This window comes from Puma concolor, chromosome B4 (assembly GCF_028749965.1).
Source record: "Puma concolor isolate L17-30 chromosome B4, mPumCon1.1.hap2, whole genome shotgun sequence".
In the NCBI taxonomy this organism is placed as follows: domain Eukaryota; kingdom Metazoa; phylum Chordata; class Mammalia; order Carnivora; family Felidae; genus Puma; species Puma concolor.
Genome location: NC_141673.1, coordinates 103,292,773 through 103,306,014, shown reverse-complemented (window position 1 = coordinate 103,306,014; position 13,242 = coordinate 103,292,773). Strand labels below are relative to the sequence as shown.

The 13,242-nt window shown below is 43.6% G+C and overlaps 1 long non-coding RNA gene across 1 annotated transcript; it reads right to left on the bottom strand.

Moving 5' to 3' along the window:
* Positions 1–786: 786 nt before the first annotated feature.
* Positions 787–2,341, bottom strand: LOC147579380 (uncharacterized). The gene is made up of 2 exons (XR_015253863.1): positions 2,049–2,341; positions 787–1,312 (listed from the first exon to the last, which is right to left on the bottom strand). It is a non-coding gene; the product is annotated as an uncharacterized LOC147579380 (long non-coding RNA).
* Positions 2,342–13,242: the final 10,901 nt, after the last annotated feature.

Below are 13,242 nucleotides of genomic sequence, written 5' to 3'. Positions count from 1 at the left end.
GAAGTGAGTGGAGAATGTTATTTATTTTGTAGTTAAAAGACAGCTTGAGGAGTTCAGGGCTCAGAGAGTCTTACCTACACTATTGCCTGGGATAATAGAACATGCCTGTGATAATTAACTTGAGCTTTTAGGATTAATAGGTTCTGGGAATAAATGGGAGACACAGAGTACTTTGAGATTTTTAGATGGCAAATCAGCTGGAAATGTCTTTTACTGTAATTTTCACCTCTCTATATTTTGGCTGTTAGTATAAAATCCTTCAGTTTCTGCCATTCATCTTTCTCTTAGATGAGCACTTCCCAATATAGAACGGTACAGGGATACTTGTGAATCTGAGGGAAAATGGCATCTGGGGGCATGTGTCTGTATCCCTTCTTTCTCTCTCTGTGCCTCTGTGGCTTTGGATACTGCAGCTAGTGACCCATGTCCTGCTCTGCATTGCCTCCAGGAATCAACTCCTGGGTCTTCCTGGAGGGGTGTACAAAGCCCACTCCTCACCCAGTGGGGAGAACCTGGTTGGCGATGTCTAGTGTCACAATGGTAGAGCAGAATTGGAAGAAGGCTCTTCTCAGGGACTTGCAGCCACTATTGCTCTTGAGGAGAATGTAGTTCTTACCAGTCAGTGGGTAGATGCCCAGAGAGCCTCTGAAATACTACAGACCTAGTATTACAAGCACATATCCAGAATCCAAGGGTTGTAGAATTAGGATTATAATTTACCTTAGAATCTAGAGTCCCCTGTGCAAGAGGGGAAACCAAGGTCCAAGGAACTGCCATGACACAGGCTGGACAGTAATAATGTGGGCCCAGAAGTCAGGCTCCCTGACTTCAACACTTTATTTATTTATTTAAAAATTTTAACACTTTTTTTGAGAGACAGAGCATGAGTGGGGGAGGGGAAGAGAGAGAAGAAACACAGAATCCAGAGCTGTCAGCACAGAGTCTAACACGGAGTTCGAACCCATGAACTGTGAGATCATGACCTGAGCCCGAGTTGGAAGCTTCACTGACTAAGCCACCCAGACGTCCCTCAACACTTTAGTGTTCAAGTGTTCAAGTGTTCAAGTGTTCAAGGCTCTGGATGTGACCATCCTTTGCAAAGGGTAAAGCGCCATGAAAAAGTAAGGTCATTGTTAATGGTCACATGTCCTGTGGTCACTTGAATGGGAAACATAAATGGGGAGGAAACAGTCTCTTCAGAACAGCGATGACCTCACCCTCCTTTCTTGCACGCCCTCCCACCCCACCATCCACACAATGGTTCTCCTCTTCTTTGGACTCTGGCCCTCTTGCTATTGTCCTTGTCCCAGGCCTAGATGGAAACAACACAATCATTTCAGAAAAGAGTGTTCAGAGAAGGAAGTATGTGAGGGGTAGGTAGTGACAGAGACTTCCACCTGCTCTTGAGATATGGACGAGGTGTAAGGGTTTCCCTGAGCCCCTGAGGGTTCTCACCCTTACATCCTCACTGGCCCCTAATCTCCAGGGGTCCTGGCAGTCCAGATCTCTGGAAGGAGAATTCTGGAATTCTCGCTCTCAGCCCCATCCAGTACCTTTGCCCACTGTGGTCAGAACCTGGCTGGCCTCTGTAAATTGTGTCTGGGAGGAAATGAGGTCCTCCTTACACTGGGCCGTTTCCAGGCTTCCTGAACCACCGAACACTGGGAGGGAGAATGAATATTTTATAAAAGGCCATAAAACATAATCTGTTACGTTGAGTGAATTAGAGTCTGTAGTTAAAAAAAGAGAGAAGTTGCCATCAGTGGACCAGGAGTTTTGCATTATTTAGCCCCAGCTATTCCATCACATCAGTAAAGCAGGAGGACCCGAACATGAAAATCACACCCTTAGCTCCTCAGGAAGGGAAGCAGCATCTTGGAGGCCCACTCCATACAACTTGGACTCACTTGGCAGGGGACAGTGGTTCTCTGCCTGGACTGTGCTTGGGAGGAGGGGGGCATAGATCTCTGCACCCCAACCAACACAGTACCTTACAGGAAACATTTTTTGAGATCTTGTCTTCCCACCCTATTTGGGGCATGTCTTACTCAACAGACGGCCTTCTCTAATTTCTTCTCTTTTACAGCAGTAGGCTTCCCCAGATTTCTGAACCTGGGGGAAAGCCAAAAATCATTTTACTTTTGTTTGCGTGCAAAATGACTTCACTTCCTTTGCTGTAAGCACTCCATCACAAACTATAGCCTGGGCCTTACCATTCCTAACCATAAAATCTTTTAACTTGTTTTCAGAACTAAAAGAACATTTCATCCCATGGACTCCACATTTAGGGGGAAAAACACACACATAAATATAAACTTTGGAACTATGATTTGTTTAAATGTCTCAAAGATTCCAGATCAATCTCTTCATGATCATCCAATTTAAAGAATTTATACTTTACTCCAGTAGTGGAAGAGTCAGGAAAATGTTTTCTCCATCTTTCCAGAACATATCCTGAAAGTCATGGCTATTTTTGTTCCTTCATTACTGGACTGGACTTTGGTCTCCCTTCCCCTCATGGTTGTTATTTGGGGCCATGTATGCAATGAGATGTGGCTTTCTGTGTCTTGCCCAGCTCCTTACCTCTGCCATCCACCCCCCCCCACACACACACACAACACACACACATGCACACACTCATGAGCACATATGCAGCTATACAGGATTTGCTTTACTCCATCAGAGCCTTGAGAGGGATGGTGTTATTGCAGATGAAGGAAGATCCTTTGGACCTTGTGGCATTCCTTATATTACCTGCTTAGTAACCAGCCCTCTCTCTGCATGGGATGTATGTACCTTTCATCTCTTCTTCCTGATTGCTTTGTCCTCCTTCTGTTCCTTTGTTACTCATCAACTAACATAAGGAGCACCTGTTATATGAAGGCTATTGTTCTAGGACAGGGAGAAACAATATGACAGGGACCTTGTCCTCACAAGGGTTGGAATCTATGGGAACCTTGCTTCTCTCTGATCTGTCACTTCATCCTAGAAGTTTGCCACTTAGAACCCATGGGGTAGGGAAATCCTAACAAATGGGGAGTTAAGAGATCTGGATTCCAATTATGGTAGCCATAAGGCCATGGAAAAGTCATTTAGTCCTTCTAAAATCCTAGTCTGTTATTAGCAAAATAAGGTGGTTGGGTGAGGTGATGTTCACCATCACTCCTAAAGCTTGGTTCCCATGATTTAACTTTCTCAAATTATGCTCTACAGTACATAAATCTCTCAAAGTGTCAGGTTTGATGAAAAATGATGTTCCATGGTTAAATCCATCTGGAAAACGTTGGGTTAAATAATGCTAAGGAATGTGTTACAGGCTTTAATATTCTAACATCTATTGTGAGCCTCTCTGAGACAGTTAAAGTATCAGATTCCCAAACCCATTTAATTGGGGAGTGTGCATGTGTGTAAACATCCATTAACACGATGCAAAACTAGAATTGTGTAGAACACAGTTTGGGAGTGAAGATCAGAGTGCCTGCAATATGAACCCAGGACCCATGGCTTCTTCCATTTACAGCCTGCTTGGTACCCACCAGTTCTGCCACCTGGGGAATTACTTAACTTCTCCATGCTTCAGCTTTCTCGTTTGTCTGAGTAAATGAGGGAAAGCTCCTACCTCACAGCTCTTGGAAAAGTAATTGGGAGTAAGCCTTCAGTAAATGCTTATAATTAGCTATTGCTATCTTTAGTGACTATTTATTAAAGGGCTAGTCAACAAAAGGCACTTACGACATTTTATCTTGAAGACTGACTTAGCCACAGTCTGTGGTCCTGTTTGAGATGTCAGCTAGCACACCAGAACTAGAAAGCACACTGCTGCCTCAGTGATACAGATTTAGGACAGAAAATGGACAAGGAGAACCAAAAATTCGGAGGATCTCAATACAAACACATAAGAAGATCCCTACAGAATGATACAGTAGGGGGAGGAGTAAGCAACAATAAGAACCAAAAACGTTGGCTACAGTGAAGCTTTGGAAATGAATTTCATGATTCATGTTTGATGTTTTTCTTTCAGCCATAGAACATTTATTACTTCTGTCATTTGTATCTTCCAAGCAAGAAAGCAGGTAGGTATATAGGTGAGGAGAGGCTAGATTATGCTGGCGTAATTAACATGGCATAAATCTCAGTGGATTATATTAAAGCGTTCCTCATTGCTTAGACTACGTGTCCATAACTGGTATTCTTGAGGCTGTGCTCTATCTTTTAGTCTGGGTCACAGGCGGGTGGAGCAGCTGCCTTCTCACGTGCTCTGCATCATTGTGGCAGAGGAAAACCACTCCGTTAAGTAAGTGTTGCACGCCAGATACAACACATGTCCTAACTCATCAGCTGGAACTAGTTACACAGCCCTGCCACACATGGCATTACATGGGCCAGGAAGGACACCATCCTACCATGTGTCCAGGAGGTGGAGAACTGGAAGTACTTGGTAAACAGTAGCAATGAATCGCATCAACTGCCCTTCTGATCATGAAATGTCTGTCACAGGCAAAGTGTGCATACTCACTCTCTAAGGGACACAACCCCAAAGTTACCTAAAGGTGCTATCCAGTCCTGGCAGGGAGCTGAAATTCTAGGATTTCTAGTAGCACGTAGTACTCTTTACGTTATGGAGTGACATGTTCTGGTCTCTACATCACTTAGGATAGGGGCTTCTCCTAATTCAGAGACTTAGGGGACCCAAAAGACAAGTTATGTTTCCCTCTCTCACAACACGATAAACAATGGTTGATCTGAAATGGGATAACTTTAATAAATAGTTCCATTCAGAAAGGCAGAGATGGAAAAGCTCAGCAATCACTCGTTTGTAGTGATTGTGAAACCCTGCTAAATACAACTTGTTCCTTGTTTGGATGCTGTTCTCTGCCTCTTAGCTTCTTTCTTTAGAATGTTCCTTTTTCTCTGTTATCTTCGTTGGTTGTACCTCAGATGGGCACTGCTGGTAGTACTCTCCTGGGGAAATGTGTGGCTTCCTCAGCCACATTCTTTTTTTTTTTTTCCAATATATGAAGTTTATTGTCAAATTGGTTTCCATGCAACACCCAGTGCTCATCCCAAAAGGTGCCCTCCTCAGTACCCATCACCCACACTCCCCTCCCTCCCACCCCCATCAACCCTCAGTTTGTTCTCAGTTTCTAAGAGTCTCTTATGCTTTGGCTCTCTTCCACTCTAACCTCTTTTTTTTTTTTTTCCTTCCCCTCCCCCATGGGTTTCTGTTAAGTTTCTCAGGATCCACATAAGAGTGAAAACATATGGTATCTGTCTTTCTCTCTAAGGCTTATTTCACTTAGCATAACACTCTCCAGTTCCATCCATGTTGCTACAAAAGGCCATATTTCATTCTTTCTCATTGCCATGTAGTACTCCATTGTGTATATAAACCACAATTTTTTTATCCATTGATCAGTTGATGGACATTTAGGCTCTTTCCATAATTTGGCTATTGTTGAGAGTGCTGCTATAAACATTGGGGTACAAGTGCCCCTATGCATCAGTACTCCTGTATCCCTTGGGTAAATTCCTAGCAGTGCTATTGCTGGGTCATAGGGTAGGTCTATTTTTAATTTTTTGAGGAACCTCCACACTGTTTTACAGAGTGCTCAGCCACATTCTTGACCATAAAAATCTAGGGGCCTTGAGGTTGTTTCAAGTCTTGAACAGTAAAGAATGGTTTAGTCCAGGTCATGGTTTCTTTGAGTAGTATGGCTGTCCTAAAATTATCATGGGCTTTTCCCTGTCTGTCCCAGGCAGCTCTATGTGCCAATAGGCAGTAACCACACCCATGGTTTTTCTTGAGGTGAACATAATTGTGGATAACTTGAATTTATCAGCTTTTTGTGGCAGGTTATACTTCTGGTCTCTCTCTCTCTCCCCTCACCCCCCTTTCTAAGCCACTTTGTCCAATTCAAATAAATATTTTGTGTGTGGTGTGGTAGTTGTTAGTTTTTGCTCTAAAACAACTTGTTCCATTCAGAGGTATTACTAATGGGCATGACTCCCTTCTGCTTGATTTGTTCCAGAAAGCAAACCTGAGTCCTAATCAGCCTTTCTTGCACAGAGGTCTTTTACATTTTGTTTAATACTTTTTGGGGGGAGATGAGAAGCAGTTGCCTCTGTCCACCCTGAAATTCCCCCCATGTTTCTGAACTGTCTCTTGTCCATTCCACTTCTGCTTGCTAAGTGACCAGTTTTCTTCTGAGAACTCTTCTGAGCTCATCAATACCTTGTACTAGGTTGTCAGATGCAGTCCACAGGAGTCACTGTACAATGCTAACAATTTGTTTTCAACCTCTTCCTAGATAGGCAAGTTTTTAGGCACATTATCTGCTTTCTAAGCTGTCACAGACAACAGTTTTCAAATATTTTGCCACTTGTAATATGGATTGCTTGTAACAATTCCTAATAAAGTTTCGTCAATGCCCATCATCTGGCCCCAAGTGGATGGCATAAATGTTAGGTTTTTGATTGTAGCAGCTCCTCATTTTTGGGTAGTACTGCTGAATTCATTCAAATAGACTAGATTATGCCATGGTAACAGGTCAATATATCAGAGGATTACAACAACAAAAGATTGTTTCTCATTCATGCTACATTTCTATTGCTTTGGCTGGGATCCACATCACTTCACATTAGAATCTGCCTCACTCTGACAGAGTAGCCTCCATCTTCAGCAGTGCTGGCCATTGTGGCCAAGGCAAAGAAAGCTCTGGAGGGTTTCTTTACATTTAGTGTAATGTTTTGGCCTACATTACATTACACATCATTTCTGCTTGCAACTCTTCGGTCAGAAATACTTGCCTGGCCCAACCACAAGGGATCTGGAGAGAACAATCCCTCATGTTCCTGAAAGGTAGAGAACTGGAGACATTTGGAAAACAGCACTGGTGACTTCTCTCACTAGTGGACTGGCACAAAGAAGCAGGCTGCAAATGTGTGATGCTAACGAGGTCTCTCAGGATCCTCCCTGAATGATAGATAAGGAGTTCTTTATAGATTTATTTCTTGGCATGGTTAGTCATTTCCTAAGGCTGTTGATTTGCATGGCACAGATGTCTAATGCATTCCTTTTCCAATATAAAGCTTCGCTCAAGTGAAAGCTGTTGGATTTTTCTCTAGTGGAATCTGGAGTATCATCATTGCCATCACCATTTTGTAGTTGATATCACTATCATCATCATCAATCATCATCATCATCAACCATCATCATCATCAATCATCATTGTCATCATTGAAACTTTGGTTAAGTAGCTAAATATGCATTATTTAGCTACTTATAGATGCTTATCTATAGAATATGTATTTGCATTTGTCCTTCCCCTTGTCTATTCTGGTCCCAGAGAAAGCCCAGGAGGGGGAAAATGGTCATGGTGCTTCCAAAGACTAAATTAATAGAAGAGGAGTTTAGGTCTAAGAGTTATGCTGTCAGGTATGGGAAGGAGGCATGAAACAGTTTGTAAGACTAGTGGGTGCAATTGGGAAAATTAACCCTCAAATTTCAAGACATTTTAAGTTTATTTATTTTTAGAGACAGTGAGCATGTGAGTGGGGGAGGGGCAGAGGGAGAGGGAGAGAGAGAGAGAATCTCAAGTAGGCTCTGTGTTGCACACAGGGCTTGATCTCATGAACTAGGTCATGACCTGAGCCGAAATCGAGAGTTGGATGCTGAACCAACTGAGCCACCCAGGAGCCCTGATTTTTTTTAATATAACTCTTAGATGACAAAATTTTGGTGTGTGTGTGTGTGTGTGTGTGTGTGTGTGTGTGTGTGTGTAGAGGGAAGGGAACAAAAAGAAAGTAGCAAAGATTGTCTGCAAAGTATGGAGTCACCCAATCATCCATTAGTTTCCCCATTTCCCCCAGGATTCAAAACTTCCTTCTTTCACCTCCCCAGCAGAGAAAATGGGGGAAGGTTGAGAGGAGTAAAAGTGACCCAGGAAAGAGGCAGGGTCATATGGGACACTGTTTTCTGGTCAGAGGAACTTCTACATTGGCCATCCTGAAGAGCAGAGAGACTGGGGCAGTGAGCCTCGCCCAGAGGTGAGACCATAAGATGAGGGACACAGTGTCTGACTCATTATAGCCCTGCCCCCAACCATCTCTGTGTGGTTTTCTTTCCACATTGGAAAGCCAAAAAGGGGGTGATTCTTCTTAGGGAGGATGTGTGTATACTTGTGCACTCAAGTAGGAACTGAGGGTGTTGACTACTTACCACTCTTTTCTCCCACAGGGGCCTATGGGTGATAGGGTAGGTAAAAAGAACCATCTCAAGATTATTCAGAGAAACAAGGCCGAATCTATGGCCTCTGTCCTCTCTCTCTAGAGAAAAACTATAAGGATCCTACTGTTGGGGTGAGGACAAGCACACACGTACATGTGCATACACACACACACACACACACACACACATACAGAGCAAAGTGGAAAATGTAATAAAAGAAGACTGGAAAATAGAATAGGGTGATAATTTACATACCTGGGATAAATACATTTTAAATTCCAGGGCAGAGATAAGAATACAAATGGTTATCAACTTTTGTGGCACATTGTATGTGCTCATCTTGGTTAGTACATACCTCCATTTTAAGGTGACCTTTTTCTTCCCACCCTGTGCTCCTGATCTGATGGAGATATTGTGTGTATCTGGAAGTCAGCATGGCCTTGTGAGATTTGAGCCTGGAGGTCTGGTCACAGTTGTTGGTTTCCAGGACAAACCCTTCTCCTGGTTCTCCTTTGACCCCACTGACCACCTCCTTGGTCTCCTTTGCTGATTCCTCTTCTACCTGAACTTGAACTGTGAATTGTAGAGTACTGTGCAGGACTTGGTTATGTTTCTCTTCATTGTCCATATTCTGTCTCTCGAAGACTTTAGTGACATGGGCTTAAATATTTACTTTTTTTTTTTTTAACTTAAATTCAAGTTAGTTAACATGCAATGTAGTCTTGGCTTCAGGAGTAGATCCCAGTGATTCATCTCTTACATATGACAACCAGTGCTCATCCCAACAAGTGCCCTCCTTAATGCTCATCATCCATTTAACCCATCCCCCCCCACCTCCCCTCCAGCAGCCCTCAGTTTGTTCTCTGTAGTTAAGAGTCTCTTATGGTTTGCCTCCCTCTCTGTTTTTATCTTATTTTTCCTTCCCTTCCCCTATGTTCATCTGTTATTTTTCTCAAATTCCACACATGAGTGAAGTCATATGATATCTGTCTTTCTCTGACTGACTTATTTTGCTTAGCATAATACCCTCTAGTTCCATCCACGTTGTTGCAAATGGCAAGATTTCATTCTTTTTCGTCTCTGAGTAGGCTTAAATATTTCTAAATATTTTACATTCACAAATCAGTCATTTCTCTTTCATATTCCAGACCCGAATAAACAATCACTTCTTGATGTCTTTATTTGCATGTCTAATTTTCCTCTCCAATTTAATATTTCTAAACATGAGGTCTAGATTGATCCTAACCTCTTTAACCCCGTATATTCTCTTTCTTAATAAATGGCACCCCCCTCCCAGTTTCTCAAATCCCAAACCTGGCATTGGTCGCTTGTTCCTCATGTCCTATCCATCACCAATTCCTGCTGATTCTGTCTCTTAAATACTACCGCCAGCCCCACCTCATCCCCACTCTGGCCCTGCTCACTTTACCTTTATTCCAGCCCGTGTCACTATCAAGTTTTTTCCATACTACTGAATTTCCCTGGCCCATTTCTCCTTTTGCCACTTTGTAGCACATTCTCCTCACAGTCTTTACATAAATGATGTGTCCTCTCAGTTTGAGAACTATCACTGGCTCCACATCCATCACTCGTAAGATAGAGCCTAAACACCTCACTCACCTGCAAGAACTTATCCCTTGCTTCTTTTTCTTACCTTTTACATCTCTCCCTGTGCCCAGTCTCTTCTCAGAACATGGTCTTCTTTATTATCCTTGAACACCCATGACCTTTCTAGCGCAGAGCCTTACGCATTTGTCTGCCCAGATGCTTTCCCCCTGCTTTTGGATGGCTGGCTCATTCTTGATCTTTGAAATCTCAGTTGAAATATTATCTCTTCTGGGGGGAACTTTCCCAACCACTCTGTTCAAGGTTGAATCCCCAGGTTGATTTCTGACATAGGTCTCATTTATTTCCCTCAAAACATTTACTACAATATATAAAAATCTTCTCTATTATTTACTGTTAAAATACTCTGTCTAGAATGTAATGTATTTGTTGCATGAATACGTAAGCTTGTGGCTCAGTTGGTTAAGTGTCTGACTCTTGATTTCGGCTCAGGTCATGATCTCATAGTTCATGAGTTCCAGCCTTGTGTCAGGCTCTTTGCTTACAGCGTGGAGCCTGCTTGGGATTCTCTCTCTCTCTTTCTCTCTCTCTCTGTCCCTCCTCTGCTCATGCTTTCTCTCAAAATAAATAAATAAACTAAAAAAAAAAAAAAGAAAGCGTAAGCTCATACAAGCAGGTATTTCGTCTAGATCACTTCTAATCCCCTAGCACCTGAAACTATGATGAGCACCCAGCTGCTTGTCAATAAATGCTTGTTAATTACATGAATGACCTCTAACATCATTGCAAATATCTGAATTTAGATACAACAAGAAAAATCTATGCTGTCATGAAATAGGGGCTCAGTGAATGTTGGGGAAACATTCTCCTGTCACTGGAAGTGGTGTTGCAGTATATGGATGGGGTTGTGCCTTGTGTCTCTTCACCTGGGAACTGGCACTTCTGAAAGTGTGATTTTACTCACTCTACATATATGCTAGATAAGAATGGTCAAGGCATACAGCTTTCCTAAAGCTAAGAAAGGAGTCTCTTTCACAAAAGAACTAAAAACAGAACTCCGATTCATGAATTTGCGAATGGCTTTTCTATCCAGGGGAACCTCCTCCTGCATGGTGAAACATCTCCTGGGGCACAACCTTATGCCTGATGTGAAGGTAACCATGGAACATCAGCTCTGATGTAGGCTGGCGGGCAGCACCAGCCAGGTTTAACCCAGGGGTACTCAGTGGTGGTTCCTTTCACCTATTAGACTGTGCACCCTCCTGGCAAAATGCAGGTTCTTTCCTATGCTTCCCCAACATTTGTTTTGAAGAATTACTGACCTAGTTGACAACCTCATGAATAAAATCAGCAATGATGAAAACAAACATGCAAATAAATAATTCATTATAAATTTTGAAAACAAAGGCAAAAAGAATCATGAGCAAATCAATTTAAAATCCAGAGAATGACTGCAGATAATTGGACAAGGGTGAAAGAGTATCTTCTATATTGTATTTGTTGCTGTTTTCTTTTCTTCCCTTTTACATTTTTTTTTTTTTTTGAACGGAGCAACTTGTGTCAAGTCTAAATTGCTTAATTACATAGCCTGGAAATAGGGAAACAATGGACTGGATGACTGGTACGCTCACTTTCTTGCCTTTTAATGAGATATGCAAGGTGAGCGGAGGGAGTGGAAACCAACAGCAGGGGCACAGAAAGGAAGCAGAAGCTGTTGCCTGGTAGACCTGGTGAAGCAACAGCCTAGTGAATGAAGATGCAGTGGGTTGCTAGCCTCTCTCCTACACATTCCCTACCGGACCTCTGCCCTACACATCCAGAAGATTTAGTTCTCTACTCCCCTAGTCCCTCTGGCAGTGAAGGCTGCTGAGAACTCCTGTGATTTTAAAACACTCTGTGCCACACAAAGAACTCTTGCATGCATCTTGTGGTTTGAGGGTATCTTTACGTACCATTCCTATCGTTATCAGCAATGAACCCTTACTAACGATATAAAATGCAAAAGAAGCTACACAAAACAACTTGTAGTTGTCAGCCAATTAATTTCAGCCATAGACAACCAAAAAGGGAGAAACTGGGGCACAGAGAAGCAAATGTCAACCCTACCTGAAAGTGGACGTCTGAAAAGATCAGAGCAATTCTTTTCCACCAAACTCTAACCTGTCTGACCTAGTAAAGAAAGACTACATGGTCTCTAGTGGAAAAGGACAGAAAACCATTCTTACCGCCTCCCTCCAGGAGAGTTAGGGATAGTCTCTAACAACGAACTTTGGTCCCTACCCAAATACTGCCAGGGGAATCTTCACTGTAACATTACCTAGGAGCAGAGGACATCTTTTTCATTGGGGTGTGAGATAGTGTTGTGAGTTAGCACAGGTAGAGCTCCTGGAATGTGGCCAGCACATATCAGATGCTCAGTAAATATAGCTATTCTTTTTATCAACATTCTTACATACCACTTTCCACTCACCTCCTCCTCCTTCTTCTTGTCTGTGCAATAAGCAGACATTCCAGAAGAGTTCCCAGAAAGGCTGGGAGCAAATGAATTTCACGGTATGCTTCCTTGGACTATGATGCCTCTGAGATACCATCATCTTCTGGCTCTTTCTTCACAGGGGCTGCTGCCTAAGTTCCCAGGACTCCGGGGGGGGGGGGGGGGGGAACTTCTGATGGGGAAGGCAATGGGGGACTTCCCAACACTTTCTCTGCTATGGCTTTGCGATTCTAGGACAGCTGCAGCCTCACCCTCCCAGGTTTGCAAAGGGAGATGTGGGATTCTCTGGGGACTTACATTGGAAGACCATCTAAATTGGAAGCTCTGAAGACTTCTAAAAATGCTTTCTCTATTTTTTTTTTTTTTAAGTAGAGATTAAGGAAGCTGGCAAATGGGTCTTGGTAAATACAGAGGGACGAATTATGATTTGATTGTTTCATGAAATTTCTGGATGAGTGGAGACACAGTGCTCCGCGTTGTGTGTTGTGCGGTGGGGCGGGGTGTGTTTTCTCATGGATGAAATGCACTGCGCAGATCAACTCCCGTAAAGCGAAATAAGGAAAGCTGATTGCGGAGGTGGAGGGGGGTGTGGTATTAGGCTGCTGGTGCTTGGTTAGGGGGGCCGCGATTGTGAATGCAAGGGAGAGGCGTGCCAGGCGTGCGCGGGAAAGATTACTGGTGAGGCAAGTGTGTGTCTATTTCCACAGCGCCCTGGCTCGCTGCAGCCCCTGGCTGGGCGAGGGGTGTGATGTGAGAGTGGGGTGGGAGGGGGCAGCAGGCGGGGCCTGCCACGTCACTTGGAGAGTGAGTGTTGGGAAGGAAGGGCAGAGCGGAGAGCCGAGCCGCTGCAGCTGCCGCGGCTGCAGAGAAGGCTTGAGCGGTGGGGAGGTGGGTCCCCGCGCCCCGGCGCCGGGGCAGCCGCAGGGCCCTCTCCGAGGCCTGAGGCGCGACTCAC